Below are 24,636 nucleotides of genomic sequence, written 5' to 3'. Positions count from 1 at the left end.
TGGGCGCATGGCAGAGCTCGGAAGGGAAGGAGCGCCATTTGACTTTTCAATGCAAGATTTGCTGGAATTGAGATCGGAACCCATGTCGCGATTGGAGAGCCCCTGATGTGCCTAAAACAGTGGAAACCCCCACAAGTGACACCATTTTGGAAAGTAGACCCTCTAAGGAACTAATCTAGATGTGTGGTGAGCACTTTGAACCTCCAAGTGCTTCACAGAAGTTTATAATGTAGAGCCGTAAAAAAAAATTCATATTAATTTTCACAAAAAATGATCTTTTTGCCCCAAATTTTTTATTTTCCCAAGGGTAACAGGATAAATTGGACCCCAAAAGTTATTGTGCAATTTGTCCTGAGTACGCTGATACTTCATATATGGGGATAAACCACTGTTTGGGCGCATGGCAGAGCTCGGAAGGGAAGGAGCGCCATTTGACTTTTCAATGCAAAATTGGCTGGAATTGAGATCGGATCCCATGTCGTGTTTGGAGAGCCCCTGACGTGCCTAAACAGTGGAAACCCCCACAAGTGACACCATTTTGGAAAGAAGACCCCCTAAGGAACTTATCTAGATGTGTGGTGAGCACTTTTAACCCCCAATTGTTTCACTAAAGTTTAGAATGTAGCGCTGTGAAAATTAAAAAATCATTTTTTCTTTCCACAAAATGATGTTTTAGCCCGCAATTTTTTTTTCCCAAGGGTAACAGGAGAAATTGGACCACAAAAGTTATTGTCCAATTTGTCCTGAGTACGCTGATACCCCATACATTGGGGGGAACCACTGTTTGGGCGCACGGCAGAGCTCGGAAGGGGAGGAGCACCGTTTGAAATGCAGACTTAGATGGATTGGTCTGCAGGTGTTATGTTGCATTTGCAGAGCCCCTGATGTACCTAAACAGTAGAAACCCCCCACAAGTGACCCCATATTGGAAACTAGACCCCCCAGGGAACTTATCTAGATGTGTTGTGAGAACGTTGAACCCCCAAGTGTTTCACTACAGTTTATAACGCAGAGCCGCGAAAATAAAAAATATATTTTTTTCCACGAAAATTATATTTTAGCCCCCACGTTTTTATTTTCCCAAGGGTAACAGGACAGATTGGACCCCAAAAGTTGTTGTACAACTTGTCCTGAGAACGCTGATACCCCATATGTTGGGGGGAACCACTGTTTGGGCGCACAGGAGAACTCGGAAGGGAAGGAGCACTGTTTTAGTTTTTCAAAGCAGAATTGGCTGGAATTGAGATCGGACGCCATGTCGCGTTTGGAGAGCCCCTGATGTGCCTAAACAGTGGAAACTCCCCAATTCTAACTGAAACCCTAACCCCAACCCTAACCCCAACCCTAACCCCAGCCCTAACCCCAGCCCTAACCCCAGCCCTAACCCCAGCCCTAACCCTAGCCCTAACCCCAACCCTAACCCTAGCCCTAACCCTAGTCCTAACCCTAGCGCTACTTTCACACTAGCGTTTTTTTGCATACGTCGCAATGCGTCGTTTTGGCGAAAAAACGCATCCTGCAAAGTCATCTGCAGGATGCGTTTTTTCCCCATAGACTAACATTAGTGACATATTGACACACGTCGCAACCGTCGTGCGACGGTTGCGTCGTGTTGTGGCGGACCGCCGGCAGCAAAAAACGTTACATGTAACTTTGTTTGTGCCGACAGTCCACCATTTCCGACCGCGGATGCGCGGCTGGAACTCCGCCCCCACCTCCCCGCACCTCACAATGGGGCAGCGGATGCGTGGAAAAACAGCATCCGCTGCCCCCGTTGTGTGGCGCTTGCACAGTATGCGTCGGTATGTCGGGCCGACGCAGCGCGACGGCCCCGTACCGACGCTAGTGTGAAAGTAGCCTAACGGGAAAATGGAAATAAATACATTTTTTAAAATGTTATTATTTTTCCCTAACTAAGGGGGTGATGAAGGGGGATTTGATTTACTTTTATAGCGTTTTTTGGGCGGATTTTTATGGTTGGCAGCCATCACACACTAAAAGACGCTTTTTATTGCAAAAAATAGTTTTTGCATCACCACATTTTGAGAGCTATAATTTTTCCATATTTTGGTCCACAGAGTCATGTGAGAGCTTGTTTTTTGCGGGACGAGTTGACGTTTTTATTGGTACCATTTTCGGGCACATGACATTTTTTGATCGCTTTTTATTCCGATTTTTGGGAGGTGGAATGAACAAAAACCAGCAATTCCTGAAATTCTTTTGGGGGGGGCGTTTATACCGTTCCGCGTTTGGTAAAAAGGATAAAGCAGTTTTATTCTTTGGGTCAATACCTCATTTATGTAATTTTTTTATGTTTTGCCGCTTTTACACAATAAAAACTATTTTATATGAAAAATAATTGTTTTTGCATCGCTTTATTCTGAGAGCTATAACTTTTTTATTTTTCTGCTGATGATGCTGTATGGCGGCTTTTTTTTTGCGGGACAAGATGACGTTTTCAGCGGTACCATGGTTATTTATATCCGTCTTTTTGATCGCGTGTTATTCCACTTTTTGTTTGGCGGTATGAGAATAAAGCGTTGTTTTTTGCCTCTTTTTTTTTTTTTTTACGGTGTTCACTGAAGGGGTTAACTAGTGATATAGTTTTATAGGTGGGGTCGTTACGGATACGGCGATACTAAATATGTGTACTTTTATGGTGTGATTTTTTTTATTTAGATAAAGAAATGTATTTATGGGAATATATATATTTTTTTATTTATTTATTTAGGAATTTTTTTTTTTTTTTACACATTACACAGTATGATGGGCCTGCAGCTCCCGTATACACAGTATGATGGGCCTGCAGCTCCCGTATACACAGTATGATGGGCCCGCAGCTCCCTTATACATAGTATGATGGGCCCGCAGCTCCATTATACACAGTATGATGGGCCCGCAGCTCCCGTATACACAGTATGATGGGCTTACAGCTCCTTTATACACAGTATGATGGGCCCGCAGCTCCCGTACACACAGTATGATTGGCCCGCAGCTCCATTATACACAGTATGATGGGCCCGCAGCTCCCTTATACACAGTATGATGGGCCCGCAGCTCCCGTATACACAGTATGATGAGCCCGCAGCTCCCGTATACACAGTATGATGGGCCCGCAGCTCCCTTATACACAGTATGATGGGCCTGCAGCTCCCGTATACACAGTATGATGGGCCCGCAGCTCTCGTACACACAGTATGATTGGCCCGCAGCTCCCGTACACACAGTATGATTGGCCCGCAGCTCCATTATACACAGTATGATGGGCCCGCAGCTCCCTTATACACAGTATGATGGGCCCGCAGCTCCCGTATACACAGTATGATGAGCCCGCAGCTCCCGTATACACAGTATGATGGGCCCGCAGCTCCCTTATACACAGTATGATGGGCCCGCAGCTCCCGTATACACAGTATGATGGGCCCGCAGCTCCCGTATACACAGTATGATGGGCCCGCAGCTCCCTTATACACAGTATGATGGGCCCGCAGCTCCCTTATACACAGTATGATGAGCCCGCAGCTCCCTTATACACAGTATGATGAGCCCGCAGCTCCCTTATACACAGTATGATGGGCCCGCAGCTCCCTTATACACAGTATGATGGGCCCGCAGCTCCCTGTCATGATTTGGCAGTCTGCAGTCACATAAAGTGACTGCAGACATTTATTCCAAGCCTTTATCAACTTTATAGTATTAAATTGCTTATTATTAAATTATTAAAGCACCACTCTAGCAGGGTTTTTTTTCCACCGCTGGAGTGGTGTTTCAAGCGCAAGTCCCCTGCCACGGTCATTTACTCATCCTCCGGCGTATTCACTATTTTGTGGCACTGCTGCAGTCCCACGGCTCAAACTTGTGAGCGCAGCTTCTGACTGGCCAGAAGTGAGAAGCTATGTCACAAGCGCTCAATGTAAGACTATGAGGCTATGTGCACACGTTGCGGATTCGTGTGCGGATTTTTCCGCACTGTTTTTGCAAAATCCACAGGTAAAACATGCTGCGTTTTACCTGTGGATTTCCTGTGTTTTTTGTGAGGATTTCGCCTGCGTTTTTACACCTGTGGATTCCTATACAGGAGCAGGTGTAAAACACTGCGGAATCCGCACAAAGAATTGACATGCTGTGAAAAATACAATGCAGCGTCTCCGTGTGGTATTTTCCGCACCATGTGCACTGCGGATTTGGTTTTCTATAGGTTTACATGGTACTGTACACCGCATGGAAAACTGCTGTGAATCCTCACCGTGTGCACATAGCCTGAGAGTGAGAAAGAGGCCAGAACGAGGCTCCCACAGACTCACATTGATTAGTGACCTCTGCGCTGCTCCATGAAACACTGGAGCCTCGGACAGGTCACAAACTGCAGGAGACGGAGCCGAGCGGAGACAAAAACAGAGGAAAACGCCAGAAGGTGAGTATCAGACAGGGGGCAGGGGACTTGGATTTCCAGCACCGGTCCAGCAATGAAATAAAAAGTAATGCTGCAGTGGTGCTGTAAATGTGATGCAGCTCTTGGTTACTGTATGGGGGCTCCTGATACTAATACTCATAAAAGACCCAGGTGGTACGTATCAAAAGCCCCCTACCCTCCCCCATCTCCCCAGACAGCAAATATTACATGATGGAGTACATATAATATCATAACAAAACATAATATTCAGCCCCCAGTGCCCTGTCCCCCCTCCCAAACTTCAGCCCCAATGCCCCCATCAACTCACATCCACCCCTTCAGTGCCCTGTCCCCCCTCACCCAGCTTCAGCCCCCACAACAGCCCCATGGTCTCACATTTACCCCCCAGTGCTGTCTCCCACTCCCCCACTTCAGTACCCAATACCCCCATCATCTCTCATCCACCCCTTCAGTACCCTGTCCCCCCTCACCCACAATACCCCCATCTCTCATCCACCCCTTCAGTACCCTGTCTCCCCCACTTCAGTACCCAATACCCCCATCATCTCTCATCCACCCCCTCAGTACCCTGTCCCCCCTCACCCACAACACCCCAATGCATACCTCCCAACTTTTGAAGACGGGAAAGAGGGACAAAGTTTGCGGCGCGCAAAGCGCGCCGCGGCAAGTTTTAGGCCACGCCTCTGACCACACCCATTCATAATTAGTCACACCCATATCCACGTCCCAACCACACCCATTTAGCACTGCTGATCACACTGTTTCATATACAATAATTATAAACAAAAAAAATATGGCCACACACTGCTCCATACTGTATAATGGCCACACTTGATGCTCCATACTGTACGATGACCACACATGATGCTCCATACTGTATAATGAACACACATGATGCTCCATACTGTATAATGACCGCACATGATGCTGCACACTGTATAATGGCCGCACATGATGCTCCATACTGTATAATGGCCGCACATGATGCTCCATACTGTATAATGACCACACATGATGCTCCATACTGTATAATGACTGCACATGATGCTCCATACTGTATAATGACCGCACATGCTGCATACTGTATGATGACCGCACATGATGCTCCATACTGTATAATGACCGCACATGATGCTGCACACTGTATAATGGCCGCACATGATGCTCCATACTGTATAATGACCGCACATGATGCTCCATACTGTATAATGGCCGCACATGATGCTCCATACTGTATAATGGCTACACATGATGCTCCATACTGTATAATGACTGCACATGATGCTCCATACTGTATAATGACCGCACATGCTGCATACTGTATGATGACCGCACATGATGCTCCATACTGTATAATGACTGCACATGATGCTCCATACTGTATAATGACCGCACATGCTGCATACTGTATGATGACCGCACATGATGCTCCATACTGTATAATGACCGCACATGATGCTCCATACTGTATAATGACCGCACATGATGCTCCATACTGTATAATGACCACACATGATGCTCCATACTGTATAATGACAGCACATGCTGCATACTGTATAATGACTGCACATGATGCTCCATACTGTATAATGACCGCACATGATGCTGCATACTGTATAATGACCGCACATGATGCTCCATACTGTATACTGACTGCACATGATGCTCCATACTGTATACTGGCTGCACATGATGCTTCATATTGTATAATGACTGCACATGATGCTCCATACTGTATAATGACTGCACATGATGCTCCATACTGTATACTGGCTGCACATGATGCTCCATACTGTATAATGACCACAGTTCTCCATACTGTATAATGACATACAGGCACGCAGCTCACACACAGGCACGCAGCTCACACACACGCTCACACACACAGCTCACACACACGCAGCACACACACAGCTCACACATGCACGCAGCTCACACACATGCAGCTCACACACACGCAGCATCACACACACGCACACACACGCAGTATCACACATACACGCGCAGCTCACAAACACATGCAGCTTTGGCACAAATGCATCACACACGCAGCCATCACACACACACGCAGCCATCACACACACACGCAGCCATCACACACACACGCAGCCATCACACACACACGCAGCCATCACACACACACGCAGCCATCACACACACACGCAGCCATCACACACACACGCAGCCATCACACACACACGCAGTCATCACACACACACGCAGCCATCACACATGCAGCCATCACACACGCAGCCATCACATACACACCAGATACCTCGTACACACATGACACACATGCAGCAGCATCACACACACACACACACACATGCAGCATCACACACACACACATGCAGCATCACACACACACACATGCAGCATCACACACATGCAGCATCACACACACACATGCAGCATCACACACACACATGCAGCATCACACACACACATGCAGCATCACACACATACACATGCAGCATCACACACACACACATGCAGCATCACACACACACACACATGCAGCATCACACACACACATGCAGCATCACACACATACACATGCAGCATCACACACACACACATGCAGCATCACACACACACACACATGCAGCATCACACACACACACAATCTCCTCTGTGGTGCAGGGGCGGCTGATCTGTCCATGTGCAGTTCTTCAGTTTCTCCGGCTGCTCACAGCTCTGCACTGTCCCGGCACCTCCCCCGTCTCTCCTCTGCCGGGATACCAGATAAGATCAGGAGAAGCCGGAGCTCCGTGCACACACAGGAGGGAGGTGAGTCGCTGACCTTTCATTTTGATCGCTGCTGGCTCTCTGCCTCAGCGTGGCAGCGCAGCGCCGCACAGGGGGCGGGGGTCGCTCGGGAGGTGACCCACCCAGCATTTATAAAAAAAAAAAAAACAGCCACAAACCTAAGTTACTCAGGTGCCGCCCCCTGCATTGTCCCCGCCCTAGGCAGGTAGTGCGGGGCAACTAATGTCCCGCCCGGGATCCCGGGGCTGACTGTCAAAATCAGGACAGTCCCGCGGGATCCGGGACGGTTGGGAGGTATGCAATGGTCTCACATTCACCTCACAGTGACATACCTGAATTTAATAAACCTAAAATGTTCCATCCCCACTTACTGATGAAGTTTGCAGGCAGGACCAGGAAGTGTCTAGGTGAAATGCAAGAGGTGGGCACTAGGACCCAGCATGAACAGAGTGAAGAAAACTGCAGCCAGGGGAAAAGCTTCATGACAGGCGACACCATTCACTGCAGGGGGGAGACTGCAGCCGGCCACTATGCTAGCAGCCTGCAGAGTCTCCGTCAGACGGGAACAGACATTATACTGCTCTCGTCCTATGCTGTGTTCTGCCTCCACACAGAAGTGGCCCTGGCTCCCGGTGGGCCCCTTCATGTGACAGGGCCGGGGCGATGGCCCCCTCTGCCCCCCCAGTAGTAGCTACTCTACTGTGTAGCAGGCAGCCACAGTCCCCGCCCACAGGCTGTGCTAGTTCGTTCAATCACAAGTAGCTCATCTTCCCTGGCTGGTGCCGCTCACCCCTTCCCACCCCGTCCCAGTACTTAAAGGGAACCTGTCACCCCGTTTTTTCCGTATGAGGTAAAAATACTGTTAAATAGGGCCTGAGCTGTGCATTACAATAGTGTATTTTGTGTACCCTGATTCCCCACCTATGCTGCCGAAATACGTTACCAAAGTAGCCGTTTTCGCCTGTCAATCAGGCTGGTCTGGTCAGATGGGCGTGGTGTCTTCCCCCAGATGCGAACTCTGCTTCAGGAAAATGGCCGCCGCGATCTCCATCTGCGCACGCCCGGCATCCCGCGGCCATTTTCCTGAAGCCCCGGGCAGCAGAGCGCTCCATCTGCGCACGCGCGGCCACAGGAAGATGGCCGCCCCCACCGATCACCAGGGGAATAGCGCAGATCGCGCTCTTTTCCCTCCCCTGTGCAGTGGATTCTGGACTTGGGCATGCGCAAACCACTACGCCACCAACGGAAAAATAAGCAAGATCTGGGGGAAGACACCACGCCCATCTGACCAGACCAGCCTGATTGACAGGCGAAAACGGCTACTTTGGTAACGTATTTCGGCAGCATAGGTGGGGAATCGGGGTCCACAAAATACACTATTGTAATGCACAGCTCAGGCCCTATTTAACAGTATTTTTATCTCATACGGAAAAAACGGGGTGACAGGTTCCCTTTAACTTATAACCGGAGAAGTTAGTGTGTGAGGAGGCATCCCCGCCGCCTCCTGCTGCTGGTGACACACACAGCTTCATGCTTATGGCTAGTACCGGCCGGCACATCTGACTGCAGGGGGCGGTGCCGCGCTGCCACCCCCTGTTGTGAGAGACTGGATGCTGCTTGAGGCGAAGTGCTCAACTTGCCTCATTACAGCGACGCCCTTGGACACCGCTAAGTGCTGTGTGAGACCCCGCTCACTGGTGCTTGCCTGTCTGCAACAGATACAAACACTATAATGGAGTCTGAACCCTCCATGTCAGTGAATGGAGACAATGTTGTACATCAGTCAGCGGTAATGGAGTCTATGTCATGTATGTCAGTGAATGGAGACCACACTGCAGTAATAATGGACCGTGAGCCGTCAGTAGTAATGGACTCTGAACCCTCCATGTCAGTGAATGGAAACTGTATTGTACAACAATCAGTAGTGGATCTGGATGTTTTTGAAGCACAAACAAGTGTCAGTAATCATGGGGCTGGAGGAAGCTCCAGCACTGATCCACCTGTTGGTGGGGAAAGCTCCGGCACTGTTCCACCTGTGGCTGGGGAAAGCTCCGGCACTGATCCACCTGTTGGTGGGGAAAACTCTAGCACTGATCCACCTGTGGCTGGGGAAAGCTCCGGCACTGATCCACCTGTGGCTGGGGAAAACTCTAGCACTGTTCCACCTGCAGCTGGGGAAAGCTCCGGCACTGATCCACCTGTGGCTGGGGAAAGCTCCAGCACTGATCCACCTGTGGCTGGGGAAAGCTCCGGCACTGATCCACCTGTGGCTGGGGAAAGCTCTAGCACTGACCCTTCTGCTGACCAACATCAGTTCAGGAGACTGTTCTCCAATGTCACAAGGCTAGTGAACCCTCCACCTCAGAGGAGAAACGCAGTCAGGATAAAGTACACAGGACCAGAGGAGAAGATCCCATCCAGAATCTATATTGGAAAGGTTCTACTGAAAGAGTTTATGAAGTTTAAGGCGTCTGAGGTCTATGCTCTGATCCATGTCCCATCCAGCAGGATCTATGACATCTACAGTGCCTACAAGTAGTATTCAACCCCCTGCAGATTTAGCAGGTTTAATAAGATGCAAATAAGTTAGAGCCTTCAAACTTCAAACAAGAGCAGGATTTATTAACAGATGCATAAATCTTACAAACCAAAAAGTTTTGTTGCTCAGTTAAATTTTTATAAATTTTAAACATAAAAGTGTGGGTCAATTATTCTTCAACCCCTAGGTTTAATATTTTGTGGAATAACCTTTGTTTGCAATTACAGCTAATAATCGTCTTTTATAAGACCTGATCAGGCCGGCACAGGTCTCTGGAGTTATCTTGGCCCACTCCTTCATGCAGATCTTCTCCAAGTTATCTAGGTTCTTTGGGTGTCTCATGTGGACTTTAATCTTGAGCTCCTTCCACAAGTTTTCAATTGGGTTAAGGTCAGGAGACTGACTAGGCCACTGCAACACCTTGATTTTTTGCCTCTTGAACCAGGCCTTGGTTTTCTTGGCTGTGTGCTTTGGGTCGTTGTCTTGTTGGAAGATGAAATGACGACCCATCTTAAGATCCTTGATGGAGGAGCGGAGGTTCTTGGCCAAAATCTCCAGGTAGGCCGTGCTATCCATCTTCCCATGGATGCGGACCAGATGGCCAGGCCCCTTGGCTGAGAAACAGCCCCACAGCATGATGCTGCCACCACCATGCTTGACTGTAGGGATGGTATTCTTGGGGTCGTATGCAGTGCCATCCAGTCTCCAAACGTCACGTGTGTGGTTGGCACCAAAGATCTCGATCTTGGTCTCATCAGACCAGAGAACCTTGAACCAGTCAGTCTCAGAGTCCTCCAAGTGATCATGAGCAAACTGTAGACGAGCCTTGACATGACGCTTTGAAAGTAATGGTACCTTACGGGCTCGTCTGGAACGGAGACCATTGCGGTGGAGTACGTTACTTATGGTATTGACTGAAACCAATGTCCCCACTGCCATGAGATCTTCCCGGAGCTCCTTCCTTGTTGTCCTTGGGTTAGCCTTGACTCTTTGGACAAGCCTGGCCTCGGCACGGGAGGAAACTTTCAAAGGCTGTCCAGGCCATGGAAGGCTAACAGTAGTTCCATAAGCCTTCCACTTCCGGATGATGCTCCCAACAGTGGAGACAGGTAGGCCCAACTCCTTGGAAAGGGTTTTGTACCCCTTGCCAGCCTTGTGACCCTTCACGATCTTGTCTCTGATGGCCTTGGAATGCTCCTTTGTCTTTCCCATGTTGACCATGTATGAGTGCTGTTCACAAGTTTGGGGAGGGTCTTAATTAGTCAGAAAAGGCTGGAAAAAGAGATAATTAATCCAAACATGTGAAGCTCATTGTTCTTTGTGCCTGAACTACTTCTTAATACTTTAGGGGAACCAAACAGAATTCTGTGGGGTTGAGGGGTTGAATAATAAATGACCCTCTGAAAAAACTTTTCACAATTTAAAAAAAAAATAAACAAAGAAATAACATTCTTTTTTGCTGCAGTGCATTTCACACTTCCAGGCTGATCTACAGTCCAAATGTCACAATGCCAAGTTAATTCCAAATGTGTAAACCTGCTAAATCTGCAGGGGGTTGAATACTACTTGTAGGCACTGTATGTGCTTTAAGCTCCAGTGTGATCTAGATATGTTCTGGAACATCTATAATGACACCAGAGGAGATGAGATCTGGGATCATCTTCAGTGTATCCAGCTGTCTAAGCCGCAGGAAATAACGGCCACTGTTCTGTTCCAGTCTGAGGTGGTGGCGCTGGCGGATCTGCAGCATTGGCTGAGCCGGCAGTGCATGGTGAGAAGTCATCCCGAGAAGATCTATGATGAGGAGGAAATATGGAATGGAGGATATTCTGTGAAAATCCAGCTTCTACAAGAGAATGGTGTAACCAGACATCTGCCACTCCTTCTACCTGGGCTCAGAGCGGGGTATATGCTACTACCGCGGTCAGCCACGTCTGTGCCATAGATGTGGGGGCAGGCACCTCGCCATGAACTGCTCTCGTATCACATGCTCATTGTGTGGACAGTCCAGGCATACAAGGGACACATGCACAGGGCTCGTTATCTGTAACTTGTGCTCAGGACCCGGACATACGTTCCGTGATTGCCCATATGCAGAACATAAAAAATATTATGGCCAGACCTCCTTGGAAATGACAGAAAAAGATGTCACCAGAGGTGCAGATGTTGTCAAAGAAGTTGGCACTGTTGAGGTGATAAGTCATAGAAACTGTCAACATGCTCCAAAGACTGAGATATTACTAACGAATGCTGCACCACTAGGACCACCAGCCACTGAAGAAATACCTAAAGTACCACCAGTCAGGGCTAAACCACCATCAGCCATTAAAGTAAGATCTAAGCACTGGTCAGCCACTAAAGTAAGGCATAAAATGCCAGTTGTTAAAGAGAGACTTAAGGTGTCCAGGAAACCTGTTGCCAAACTGTTCAAGCTTCAGCCCAGCACATCTGTAGAAGCAGATAAACTGTCTGCAGTGTCCACTGTGGATGAGGAAGGTTTTGTGACTATAAAAAGAAAAAATGCCTTTGTGGATTCTTCCAGAAAATTCACAACAGTCCAGAAAACCTCTGAGCCTCCATTGTTGGCGATAAGTCCTGGACGTTACAATGTACTGGGAGAAGAAGACAAAGAAGAAGAGGCACAAATGGAGCAAGGTTCTTCATACATCATAGAAAATGCCTCTGATGAGATGGATCCTGATCCTCCCGTGTCCACAAAGAGATGGGGCACTGCAGGTGACAGCAGTGGAAGGAGGAAGAAGACCAGAAAGTCTAAGTGATCAGGATGCGGCTGAGAATAAGCTCCATTAATGTGAACAGTGTGAGGACTGGTAGCCGGCGGCAGGCGATTTACCAGCGTTTGTCTGATGAGAGCTCAGACGTCTTCTTGCAGGAGACGTATCTGAAGTGCAATGCCCAGGTGAATGCAGCCAAGAGAGACTGGAGACTGGGTCCGTCATTCTGGTCCTTGGGGCTAGAGAGAAATGACGGTGTGGGGATCCTCTTTAATACCATGGATATCCAGGTGGACAGAGTCCTGGAGATTTGGCCGGGTCGCTGTCTGTTGCTGGACTTTACATTGGATTATATGTATTATAGAGCAATAAACATTTATGCTCCGCAGACTAGGAAAGAGCGGAGGGAATTGTTTGATCACATGAAGCCATATTGCTTTACCTCTAAAGTGTTTATATTGTGTGGGGATTTTAATAATGTATCTTGTAATGTGGACAGATCCAGCAGTCACAAGAAACTGCGATATGATGAGACGTTTCTTAATAATATAATCCAGCAGGCCTATTTAGTAGACCCTTATGGTTCCTATTATACCAGGAAGACATACACATATCATAAGGGGGGTAATGCCAGCAGAATAGACCGGGTGTATATAAAGAGGGAGGCGAGATGTTCTCAGTACAGGATCAGCCCTCTGGAGTTCTCTGACCATTGTATGGTGAGTGTGACGCTTGATCTGGCCCAAGCTATGGTCTGTGGAAAGGGGTACTGGAAGGTGAATAGCTCTGGGATCCAAGATCCAGGGTTCAGAGAGGCCTTCACCACCTTCTATAATGATCGTAGGACCACCCAATGTATGTGTGATGACATAGCCGAGTGGTGGGAGACCATGAAAAGTGATATTAAGCAGTTTATTATACGAGCAGCCAGGAAACATAGTAATATGGAGTATATGAGATACACTGCCCTGAGACTGCAATTGAGCAGGCTATATAGCAGGATGAATGGCGGTGAGGAGGTGGACGGACGGAGTGTCAGCCATATAAAGCATCGAATGAGGGAGCTGCAGTACGATCGCCTCAAGGCAGAGGGACAGTTTGATAATTGGGGCATTCATAACCCAGATCCCTTTATTGCCTGTAAAAACAGGGTCAGTAAGAAGCTAATCACTGGCTTGTTGGATGAGAATGGGGTGGAGCAGTCACAGGAGAAAGTCCACAAGATCATTGGTGATTATAGAGATCTATATAAAGGGTCTCATATCAATAAGGAGGACATTAAGTCCTATCTGAAGGGGGTGTCCCTACCAACGCTAGACCCCGCGCCGGCAGCTAGTATGGCCGCTCCCATAACTGAGGAGGAGGTGAAGAAGAGCACTGACTCCTTAAAGGCCAACAAGAGCCCAGGGCTGGACGGCCTGACCAGCGAGTTTTATAGAGAGTTCAGGGACTTATTATTATTAGCTCCGGACCTGGTGCAGGTCTATAATGATTGCCTCTCTGCAGGGAAGCTCTTACAGTCTCAGTATAAGTCTGTTCTGGTTCTTTTGGCAAAAAAAGGAAATCTAAAAGATATAAAGAACTGGCGTCCATTGCGCATGCGCGGTCGGAAATGGTGGTCCGTTGGCAGCAAAAAACGTTACATGTAACGTTTTTTGCAGCCGACGGTCCACCGCAACCGGCGCACGACGGTTGCGACATGTGGCAAAGCATCGCAATGCTAATCAATGGTGAAAAAACGCATCCTGCAAGCACTTTTGCAGGATGTGTTTTTTTAACCAAGCGACGCATAGCGATGTGCAGTGCACGACGCTAGTGTGAAAGTAACATAGTAATATAGTTATTAAGGTTGAAGGAAGACTTTAAGTCCATCTAGTTCAACCCATAGCCTAACATGCCCTAACATGTTGATCCAGGGGAAGGCAAAAACAAACCATGTGGTAAGAGTAAGCTCCACCATGGGGAAAAAAATTCCTTCCCGACTCCACATACGGCAATCAGACTAGTTCCCTGGATCAACGCCCTATCAAAGAATCTAATATATATACCCTGTAACATTATACTTTTCCAGGAAGGCATCCAGTCCCCTCTTAAATTTAAGTAATGAATCACTCATTACATCATACGGCAGAGAGTTCCATAGTCTCACTGCTCTTACAGTAAAGAATCCGCATCTGTTATTATGCTTAAACCTTTTTTCCTCCAGACGTAGAGGATGCGTCCCTGTCACCGGTCTATGATTAAAAAGATCATCAGAAAGGTCTTTGTACTGTCCCCTCATATATTTATACATTAACATAAGGTCACCCCTTAGTCTTCGTTTTTCCAAACTGAATAGCCCCAAGTGTAATAACCTATCTTGGTATTGCAGACCCCCCAGTCCTCTAATAACCTTGGTCGCTCTTCTCTGCACCCGCTCCAGTTCAGCTATGTCTTTCTTATACACCGGAGACCAGAACTGTGCACAGTATTCTAAGTGTGGTCGAACTAGTGACTTGTATAGAGGCAAAATTATGTTCTCCTCATGAGCATCTATGCCTCTTTTAATACATCCCATTATTTTATTTGCCTTTGTAGCAGCTGCCTGACACTGGCCACTGAATATGAGTTTGTCATCCACCCATACACCCAGGTCTTTTTCATTGACGGTTTTGCCCAGAGTTTTAGAATTACTCTAGCGATGTGCAGAGCACGACGCTAGTGTGAAAGTAGCCTAATGGTCACTTGGCCGAGCCCTTCGCGATCATGTCAGGGGTGAGGCAGGGATGTCCTCTTAGCCCATTGTTGTATGTCTTCAGTCTGGATCCTTTTCTCAGAAGGGTCCAGGATCACAGGGATTTCACAGGGCTGAGATGCCACCTGCAGAGTATGGTGGAGGATGTAAAGTTCTGTGCCTATGCTGATGATGTGTCGGTTGTGATATCTTCTAAAGATGACTGTGTGGCTCTACAGCAGGAGATCACAGCCTTCTCCAATGTATCTAACTCCGCTGTGAACATGGAGAAGAGCGAGGCGCTGTGGTTGGGAGGTGACGATGAGGTCTTCTCTGTGCCCTTCAGAACTGTTCAGGGTCAGATAAAGATTCTGGGAGTTGTATTTGGTGCTGTAGATGATGGGAAGGTGAATTGGGAGGAGAAGCTGGTGGTGTGTGAGCGGAAGGCGCAGAGCTGGAAACACTGGAAGCTGACATATCTGGAGAAGATCCGCCTGCTGAAGACCTTCCTGCTCCCGCTCTTCCTCTATATCAGTGTGGTGTTCCCGGTGCCAGATACGCTGCTCCCTAGACTTACCAATGTCTTCTTTCACTTTTTGTGGGGTAACAGAGTGAATGTGGTCAGGAGAAACATTGTCTATCTCCCTCATAAGGATGGTGGTCTCTCCATGCCTTGTCCAGAGCTCTTCTTCAATCTTTTGTTTCTTATGAAGAATTTTTCGTTTTGTAAGAATTTGTTTAAGAGCCAGATCCAGCAGTTTGTGTCTGTGTGGTCAGTAGGGGACTCCATCAAGAGAATCTCAGGAAGAATAAAGAATAATGTTTCTTGGTATGGTGTCCACATAATAAGTAAGGTCATCAGATGGAGGATCCTATATGATGACGTCAAGCAGCTCAGTAGAAAGGAGTTGTATAAGAATGTCCTGTCTTCTCACTTCAGTGTCCAGGTACAACTGAGGGGTGCCCCAAGTGTAGATGTAAAACAGGCTGCAAGAAACGTGCTAGATCCCAGAGTTCCTCCTCATATGAGAGATGTAGCGTGGCTGGCGCTCCATAGTAAAATGTACGTTAGGGATAATCTAAAGTGCAGGAATGTATCAGATAGATCCTGTCCCAGAGAAGAGTGCCCCCATATACTGGAGACGATGGAGCATCTGCTGTTAGAGTGTCCCTTTAGTATGCAGGTATGGGAGTCTGTGTCCTTGTCCCTAAAGTTACCACACCTGGTGAGACAGTCATATGGTCAGCTGCTGTACGGAGATTTCCAGCCTGAGCTCTGGGCGTATAACAGGAGCTCCCTGTATATAATAAATGTGACCATCTACCACCTGTGGTGTGCGCGGTGCTGCCTGCTCATCAATAAGGAGGTCCTGTCCTGTGATACTGTCAGGTATAAGATCCTAGAAAGTCTAAAGGCTGTATATAAGAAGGATATGAAGAGGAACCCGGGTAATGTGACCTGGAGGAACATACATGTATTGGGATTTGTCAATGCTATCCTGTAAGGTGATGTAACAACGCTATTTATTTCCTTTGTTATTTATTGTCTTCTGATTTTAATGTAATATATTTGTAATATATGGTTTTCAGTTTTAAAATAAAAAGATCATTATAGTAGTTATATTCTTGTACATAGGAGCAGTATTATAACAGTTATATTCTTGTACATAGTGGGCAGTATTATAGTAGTTATATTCTTGTACATAGGAGCAGTATTATCGTAGTTATATTCTTGTACATAGGGGGCAGTATTATAGTAGTTATATTCTTGTACATAGGGAGCAGTATTATAGTAGTTATTTTCATGTACATAGGGGCAGTATTATAGTAGTTATATTCTTGTACATAGGAGCAGTATTATAGGAGTTATATTCTTGTACATAGGGGGCAGGATTACAGTTGCTATATTCTTGTACATAGGAGCAGTATTATAGTAGTTATATTCTTGTACATAGGGGGCAGGATTACAGTTGCTATATTCTTGTACATAGGAGCAGTATTATAATAGTTATATTCTTGTACATAGGAGCAGTATTATAGTAGTTATATTCTTGTACATAGGGAGCAGTATTATAGTAGTTATATTCTTGTACATAGGGGCAGTATTATAGTAGTTATATTCTTGTACATAGGGGGCAGGATTACAGTTGCTATATTCTTGTACATAGGAGCAGTATTATAGTAGTTATATTCTTGTACATAGGAGCAGTATTATAGTAGTTATATTCTTGTACATAGGGAGCGGTATTATAGTAGTTATATTCTTGTACATAGGGAGCAGTATTATAGTAGTTATATTCTTGTACATAGGAGCAGTATTATAGTAGTTACCGTATTTTTCTGACCATAAGATGCACTTTTTTTCCTCCAAATTTGGGAGGAAAGTGTGGGTGCGTCTTATGGTAGGGATGTAACGTGGGGAGGGGGCAGCAGCGAGTGGGATTGCACTGGGAGGCAGAATATGTCCCTGCCCGGCTTCAGGAATCAGCACTGGGGAAACCACATGGTCCTGATCATTAAAGTGCAGTGAATATTCATTAGCTGCTTCCCCGCCCACCTGTCAGCTGAGAGGTGAGCCAGGAACAGCAAATGAATACTCCTTCACAGGGACACACATGGTTTCCCCAGCGCTGGATTCCTGCAGCTGCTGGGGAGATCTGTGTGTCTGGTGGAGGAGGCAGCAGCAGGGGCCAGAGGGGCCAAGATCGCTGCATACCTGCCTGCCGGGGCTGTGCTGGATGCTGAGTGCTCCAGCACAAGGACCTGTGTGATGTCATGATGACGGCGGGCTGGAGCATCACATGGCAGCACAGAGCCCACACTCTTCTGATGTCATCACAGGTCCTGCAGACACCACACTACAATCTGCAAGCTTACTCCTGTGCTGTGGAGAGGCAACAAGAGGGAGGGCTCTGTGGTGTCATGGGATGGGATGCTCCAGCATTTTGCCTCACCACAGCTGGCTGGCTGCCACAATTAAAAGGTTAGTCTTTACAACACACAATAAAGCACTCTGCCACTTCTGTGGTGAACTATAACTCCCAGCATGCCAGAGGATCTGCAGGACATGCTGGGAGTTATAGTTCTCCCAATGGGATCTCAAAGCAGCACTCCAGTGTTATTTTTCAGTGCTGGAGTGGTGCTTTAAATATAAGCCATGTGCCCCCATTCTTATACTCACCCTCCAGCGTCTTCATATAGTACTTTACAGACACCACACTGGTCCCGCAGCTCCATCTTCTACCCGCAGCTTCCAACATAATAACATACTATTATATATAATAACAACACATATAATAGTATGCTTATGTTATTAAATATTTTACCACCTTTTTTGCTTCAAATATTTTTTTCCCTATTTTCCACCTCTAAAACCTGGGTGCGTCTTATAGTCCGGTGCGTCATATAGTCCGAAAAATACGGTATATTCATGTACATAGTGTCAGTATTATAGTAGTTATATTCTTGTACATAGGGAGCAGTATTATAGTAGCTATATTTTTGTACATAGGGGCAGTATTATAGTAGATATATTCTTGTACATAGGGGCAGTATTATAGTAGTTATATTCTTGTACATAGGAGCAGTATTATAGTAGTTATATTCTTGTACATAGGAGCAGTATTATAGTAGTTATATTCTTGTACGTAGGAGCAGTATTATAGTAGTTATATTCTTGTGTATAGGAGCAGTATTATAGTAGTTATATTCTTGTACATAGGAGGCAGTATTATAGTAGTTATATTCTTGTACATAGGAGCAGTATTATAGTAGTTATATTCTTGTACATAGGAGCAGTATTATAGTAGTTATATTCTTGTACCTAGGAGCAGTATTATAGTAGTTATATTCTTGTACATAGGGAGCAGTATTATAGCAGTTATATTCTTGTACATAGGGGCAGTATTATAGTAGTTATATTCATGTACATAGTGTCAGTATTATAGTAGTTATATTCTTGTACATAGGGGCAGTCTCCATCTTTAGGTGAGTTATAAATTCACTGTTGTTTCATTTCGCATTTAGATAACGTATCTAAGATATTTAGACGAGATACATTAACAAAACAAAGACAAATATTTGATATGGGGTAGTAAAACTATTTACGTTTTCAAAGAAATCATTTTTTAATTTTACTAAGCTAAACGAGGATAAATCCAAGTCTGTTAGAACTAGAACTTTTTGGGGAAAAGTCATAATGATTGTCAGTTGTTAAGGAAACAATAAATAATTCTTCTCCATTTTAGTTTTCCCAGGCAATGGCTGCAATAAACACTGTACAGGTGAGATACTGACAATAGTCCAATATTTAAGGGCTGCAGTCGCACCCGGACCCTGGAGGCTAAGGGGCCCAAAAAAGTCCCTTCGGTCTTTATGAAAAGGGAACTTGCAATAATTTGGGGCCACATTGAAGCTTTATATCCGGGGCCAATGGGGTCCTCGATGGTCGGCAATAGACATTAATCTACTGCGGAGAAGAATAACTTTCAAAACTTAATCATTTATCATATGGATCAAAATGTATAAGCCCACACGTCCCGGTGAACTTTTCTGTGGGTTCTGAGTCTGTAACTTGTGGTTACTTTTCCTCTATAGCATATGTAGGTCACAATGTATCGAGAACGTACTAGTAGACTTTTATCTGGGTCAGTCCGGAGTCCTCATTTTAGGCGTAGACTTCACTATTGAGCATTCGTCCTACGTCTTACATAGAAAAGTTGGTGATTTTTGCCTTTAATTCCATTTTTGTGACTAACGATTTATTTCCGCAGCTTGGGCAGTCATTCTCTTAGGACAGGTGACGCTGGCGGTCTTCACGTTTCTGTAAGTAGGACATTTTTGGACTTTGTAGTTAACTTTGTAGTCGGTAAAAACGTTACAAGTCCATCTTCAAAATAAAATATGCACCTTATCACTTTAACCCTTTCTATCAAACCTATAAATGGCATAGGACGCCATGGTCAAGTTGTATAACACTTTTTTTGCCTCTCCTGTAATTTGCGACACATTGTTGCCAGGTTTAGGAGATGGCAAACTGGATAATTGTTCCTTTTTTTAGGAACCCAGATCACAAAACTTTCATAAAATACTTTAAAATTGAATAAAAAATAGCAATATTGTAATGGAAATTAACAACAGTTTCATAAGAGATATGAAAGTAGTATTACTTGGGTATTGTATGGCGGTATTATTTATGCAGCTGTATGGCAAACTGGATAAATGTCCCCAATCACAAGACTTTCATAAAATACTTAAAAATGTAATAAAAAATATCAATATTGTAATGGAAATATACAGCAGTTTCACAAGGGATATGGAAGTAGTATTACGTGGGTATTGTATGGTGGTATTATTTATTCAGCTGGATGACAAAGCAGACAATTGTCCCTTTTTGGGGAACCACAATCACAAAACTTTCATAAAATACTTAAAAATGGAATAAAATAAATAGCAATATTTTGATGGAAATATACAGCAGTTTCATAAGAGATATGGAAGCAGTATTACTTGGATATTGTATGGTGGTATTATTTTTGCGCCTGGATGACAAAGCGGACAATTGTCCCTTTTTTGGGAATTCCAATCACAAGACTTTCATAAAGTACTTAAAAATTGAATTAAAATATTGCAATATTGGAATGGGAATATACAACAGTTTCATAAGGGATATGAAAGTAGTATTACTTGGATATTGTATGGTGGTATTATTTATGCAGCTGTATGGCAAACTGGATAATTGTCCTTTTCTTGGGAACCCCAATCACAAAACTTTCATAAAATACTTAACAATTGAACCAAAAAATTGCAATATTGTAATGGAAATATCCAACAGTTTCATAAGAGATATGAAAGTAGTATTACTTGGGTATTGTAAGTCGGTATTATTTATGCAGCTGTATGGCAAACTGAATAATTGTCCTTTTTTTGGGAGCCCCACTCACAAAATGTTCATAAAATACTTAAAAAATTGATAAAAAATAGCAAAATTGTAATGGAAATATACAACAGTTTAATAAGAGATATGGAAGCAGTATTACTTGGGTATTGTATGGTGGTATTATATATACAGCTTGATGGCAAACGGGATAATTGTCCCCAATCACAAGACTTATATAAAATACTTAAAAATTGAATAAAAAAATTGCAATATTGTAAAAGAAATCTATAGCAGCTTCATAAGGGATATGGCAGTAGTATTACTTGGGTATTTTATGGCGGTATTATTTATGCAACTTTTGAAAATTAGATGAAAAAAAGGTATAAAACATTTTCTTTTTTCCTTGTTGCCTATTTTCCATAAAACTCTCCCTGGCCACTGTAGTTTTAGTTGTAAATTTGTGATCCAAACTGAGTCATCTGTCACCTTTTTTTTTTTTTCAGAAAGTAGTTACTGAAGACTCCGGATACTGTCATGCGAAATCAACCGAATTATTGCACCCTATATACATTTTGAAGACCTCTTAAAGTAATTTTTTTAGACTTTTAGAACTTATAAAAATGCAAACCGAGTTTTATGACATAAGATTAACTCCATTTATAACACAATCATACATTGGCAGCTGGGCTATGGCTGAGGGCCAGGAGACGCGATGGTCAATGTGTTCATCTTCCCATAAAGCCGATGGGCCACATTATTTCACCATTGTTGGTCCAAAGACTTTAGTCCCAACACAAACCACCTGTTATATCTCTGTACTCTGAACCTCTACGTTCACAACCCTTTGTAATTTGCTAAAGGCCACATGATACCTGATGATACTCAGATCTTTACTATTATATTCTTGTTGTCATGATGACTTCATAATGTTCAATCTGTAAATAATAAAAAGTTTTTGAAAACTTTTGTAAATCACTGACGTCATTGATTGGAGTTTTCTAACCATGAAGTTAAGCATAAACTCAATCCAATGCAAATAAATGATAACTTTGATAGTTCTTCTCCACCTGATAAATGATGACTTTGATAGTTGTTCCCTCCCTTATTTCCAGGTGGGAATAACTTGCTCCTGCGTCTTCGATTAAATACTATGAGAGCGCAGAATGTTACTGACTCTTTACCATTTTCTCCTAAGCCGAAAACTGTTTTAGGCCCATGCTTGTCAAATCATCAGTTTGGAAAGTGGGGAACAGGGTTTGGAGACGTGTGCAGTGTAAGTGACTTTGAAAAAGAGGTATGACTATGGTCAACATTTGCTGAAGTGAATGATCCTCTCATGAGATGATTGAGATGCAGGTTCCTGGACCAATAGCAACATCTGTATTTCATGGCCGCCAGATAGGAGCACTCGAGCCACCTTCTAGCTGGCGCCTCTTTGGCTTTGTAGGCCTTGCGTTTCATCATTGTTGCAGCATGAGATTACTAGGATCAGGAGGAGCTGGCGATAAGCTAAAAAAGTGAAGCACCAAAGACTTGGGTGTTGTAAATTCTGCAGACACAAGGCGTACCGGAGAGAAGTGTTCATGGCGGTCAGGGCCAGGTGGAAAACATAAGTATAGAAAGAATTTCACTGGCTGATAATGAACTTAAGAAAAAATACTGTAATCAGTTATATCATCTGCATAACTGGTATCTACCACTACATGGTCACTGTATGGCGGCATTATTAGTCTTTCCAGAGTGGATTTTATTCAGTAATTGTATTATTCAGACAACTCGGATTAAGGATTTTTCAGACTTTTTCAATTTGGTGCCCTTTTTAAAGAAGTTTTTTTTCTTACTTTTATTGCTAAAAAAGTCACTAAACTGGTCAAAGACAAAAATGAAAAACAGGTTTTTTTTTTACTTTTGTGCTGAAATAATACAGTGTACACCATCCTGTGCCCTTTAATCACAGTTATAAATATGTTTCCCCTTTTTTTACCTTCCTAGCCTTTGTTAAATATTTTTGCTGTCTGTGGGAAGTGAGGAAAACATTAGATTAAATACACCAGGCTTCAAGGTGTTTTCTAAGAAATCAAAAGCTCCTTTCCCTTAGCAATAGCGCCACCACTAACTATAGGTTGGGTCTGGTATTGCAACTCAGACCTATTAAAGTGCATGAAGCTGAGTTGCAATACCAGACTTAACCTACAATTAGGGGTGGCGCTGTTTCTGATAGAAAGCAGCCATGTGTTTCTAATCCTGTATATCCCGTTGAATACGATGTATCATTTCTGCCTGGAGTTTTCCTTTGAATGTCTGCTGCCAGAAGTAGTTTCAGGTCAGGATGGAGTTAAGATCTGGATTCCTCGCACCTGTGCTGCCCCTGGATTCTGATCCCAGCTTTCCTTTCCCTTGTTTGACCCAAGTCTCATCTACTTCACTTCATGTGAGTTGTTTCCTTCCTGCCGTTATATTATTTGCTGTTTATTAGCTTTATTTTTTTTATTGTTTTTAATCATATTTTTTTCGGCATTAAATGTTGCAAAAAATGTAAAAAAAAGCAAAATGTATCAATTTTATTCACAAAATTGTAGAAAAACCCAGACATTTTGCTATCATTTTATTTTTGCTATACCCCTATAACTTAGTATACATTGCAAGATTATTTAAAACTGATTTAATTGCAATCACATTCAGACAAATTGTCGATTTAAGGCTGTGTACAGACGGGTTTTTTAAATAATTTTTGGAGCAGAACCTCAATTTTTGAATAGTTTTTGCTTAGTTTGTGCTCCAAAACTTGCTAAAAAACAACTGTGTGCACATACCCCTATTCCTGGTCCTTTTATCTGTCCTCTATACTTTACACTGCAGCATTGCTTGAAAATGCATGGAAAGCTGTTTTGACTTTTTTAAAATGTGCAGATGGGGTTGGGTTTTTCTTAAAAGAGTTTTTGGAGCAGAACCTCAATTTTTGAATAGTTTTTGCTTAGTTTGTGCTCCAAAACTTGCTGAAAAACAACTGTGTGCACATTTCCCAACTCTTGGTCATTTTATCTGTCCTCTATACTTTACACTGCAGCATTGCTTGAAAATTCATGGAAAGCTGTTTTTACTTTTTTTTTTTAAGTGTGCAGACGGTGTTGGGCTTTTTTAAAGAGTTTTTGGAGCAGAACCTCAATTTTTGAATAGTTTGTGCTCCAAAACTTGCTAAAAAAACAACTGTGTGCACGTTCCCTAATTCGTGGTCCTTTTATCTCTCCTCTATACTTTACACTATAGCACTGCTTGAAAATGCATGGAAAGCTGTTTTGACTTTTTTTAAAGAGGAATGTGAGGAGCCTAACTAAGGAGAGTGCACTGTTGTGTTAACTTTGCACAGGTCTTGTATGAAATGGTATGTCACCTATACACCAAAAACATTAGTGTGAAGATTTGGGGGGGCCCCATTAACTGCAGCCTTGCTGGGAATTGTAGTTTTTTTTGCAATCATTGGAAAGTTACTGGATGCCGAAAACTGCAAAACTGAAAATCGCTCACTGATCCCCTCCAAGGTAACTTGTATTTATACTTATAAACAGCAGGTGGCGCCAGAGAACAATA

At 44.2% G+C, this 24,636-nt stretch overlaps 1 long non-coding RNA gene across 1 annotated transcript in view; it reads left to right on the top strand.

The window, feature by feature from the left end:
- LOC143768744 (uncharacterized) overlaps nt 1–22,020 on the top strand; it is a 37,185-nt gene extending 15,165 nt beyond the window's left edge. The window contains exons 4-6 of the long non-coding RNA XR_013214006.1: nt 19,418–19,453; nt 19,943–19,994; nt 21,552–22,020. This is a non-coding gene — a long non-coding RNA (uncharacterized LOC143768744). The remainder of the gene's footprint in view (nt 1–19,417; nt 19,454–19,942; nt 19,995–21,551) is intronic.
- Nucleotides 22,021–24,636: the final 2,616 nt, after the last annotated feature.

Source organism: Ranitomeya variabilis, chromosome 4, assembly GCF_051348905.1.
Source record: "Ranitomeya variabilis isolate aRanVar5 chromosome 4, aRanVar5.hap1, whole genome shotgun sequence".
NCBI classification, from domain to species: domain Eukaryota; kingdom Metazoa; phylum Chordata; class Amphibia; order Anura; family Dendrobatidae; genus Ranitomeya; species Ranitomeya variabilis.
This window is presented reverse-complemented; position numbering and strand designations above follow the sequence as displayed.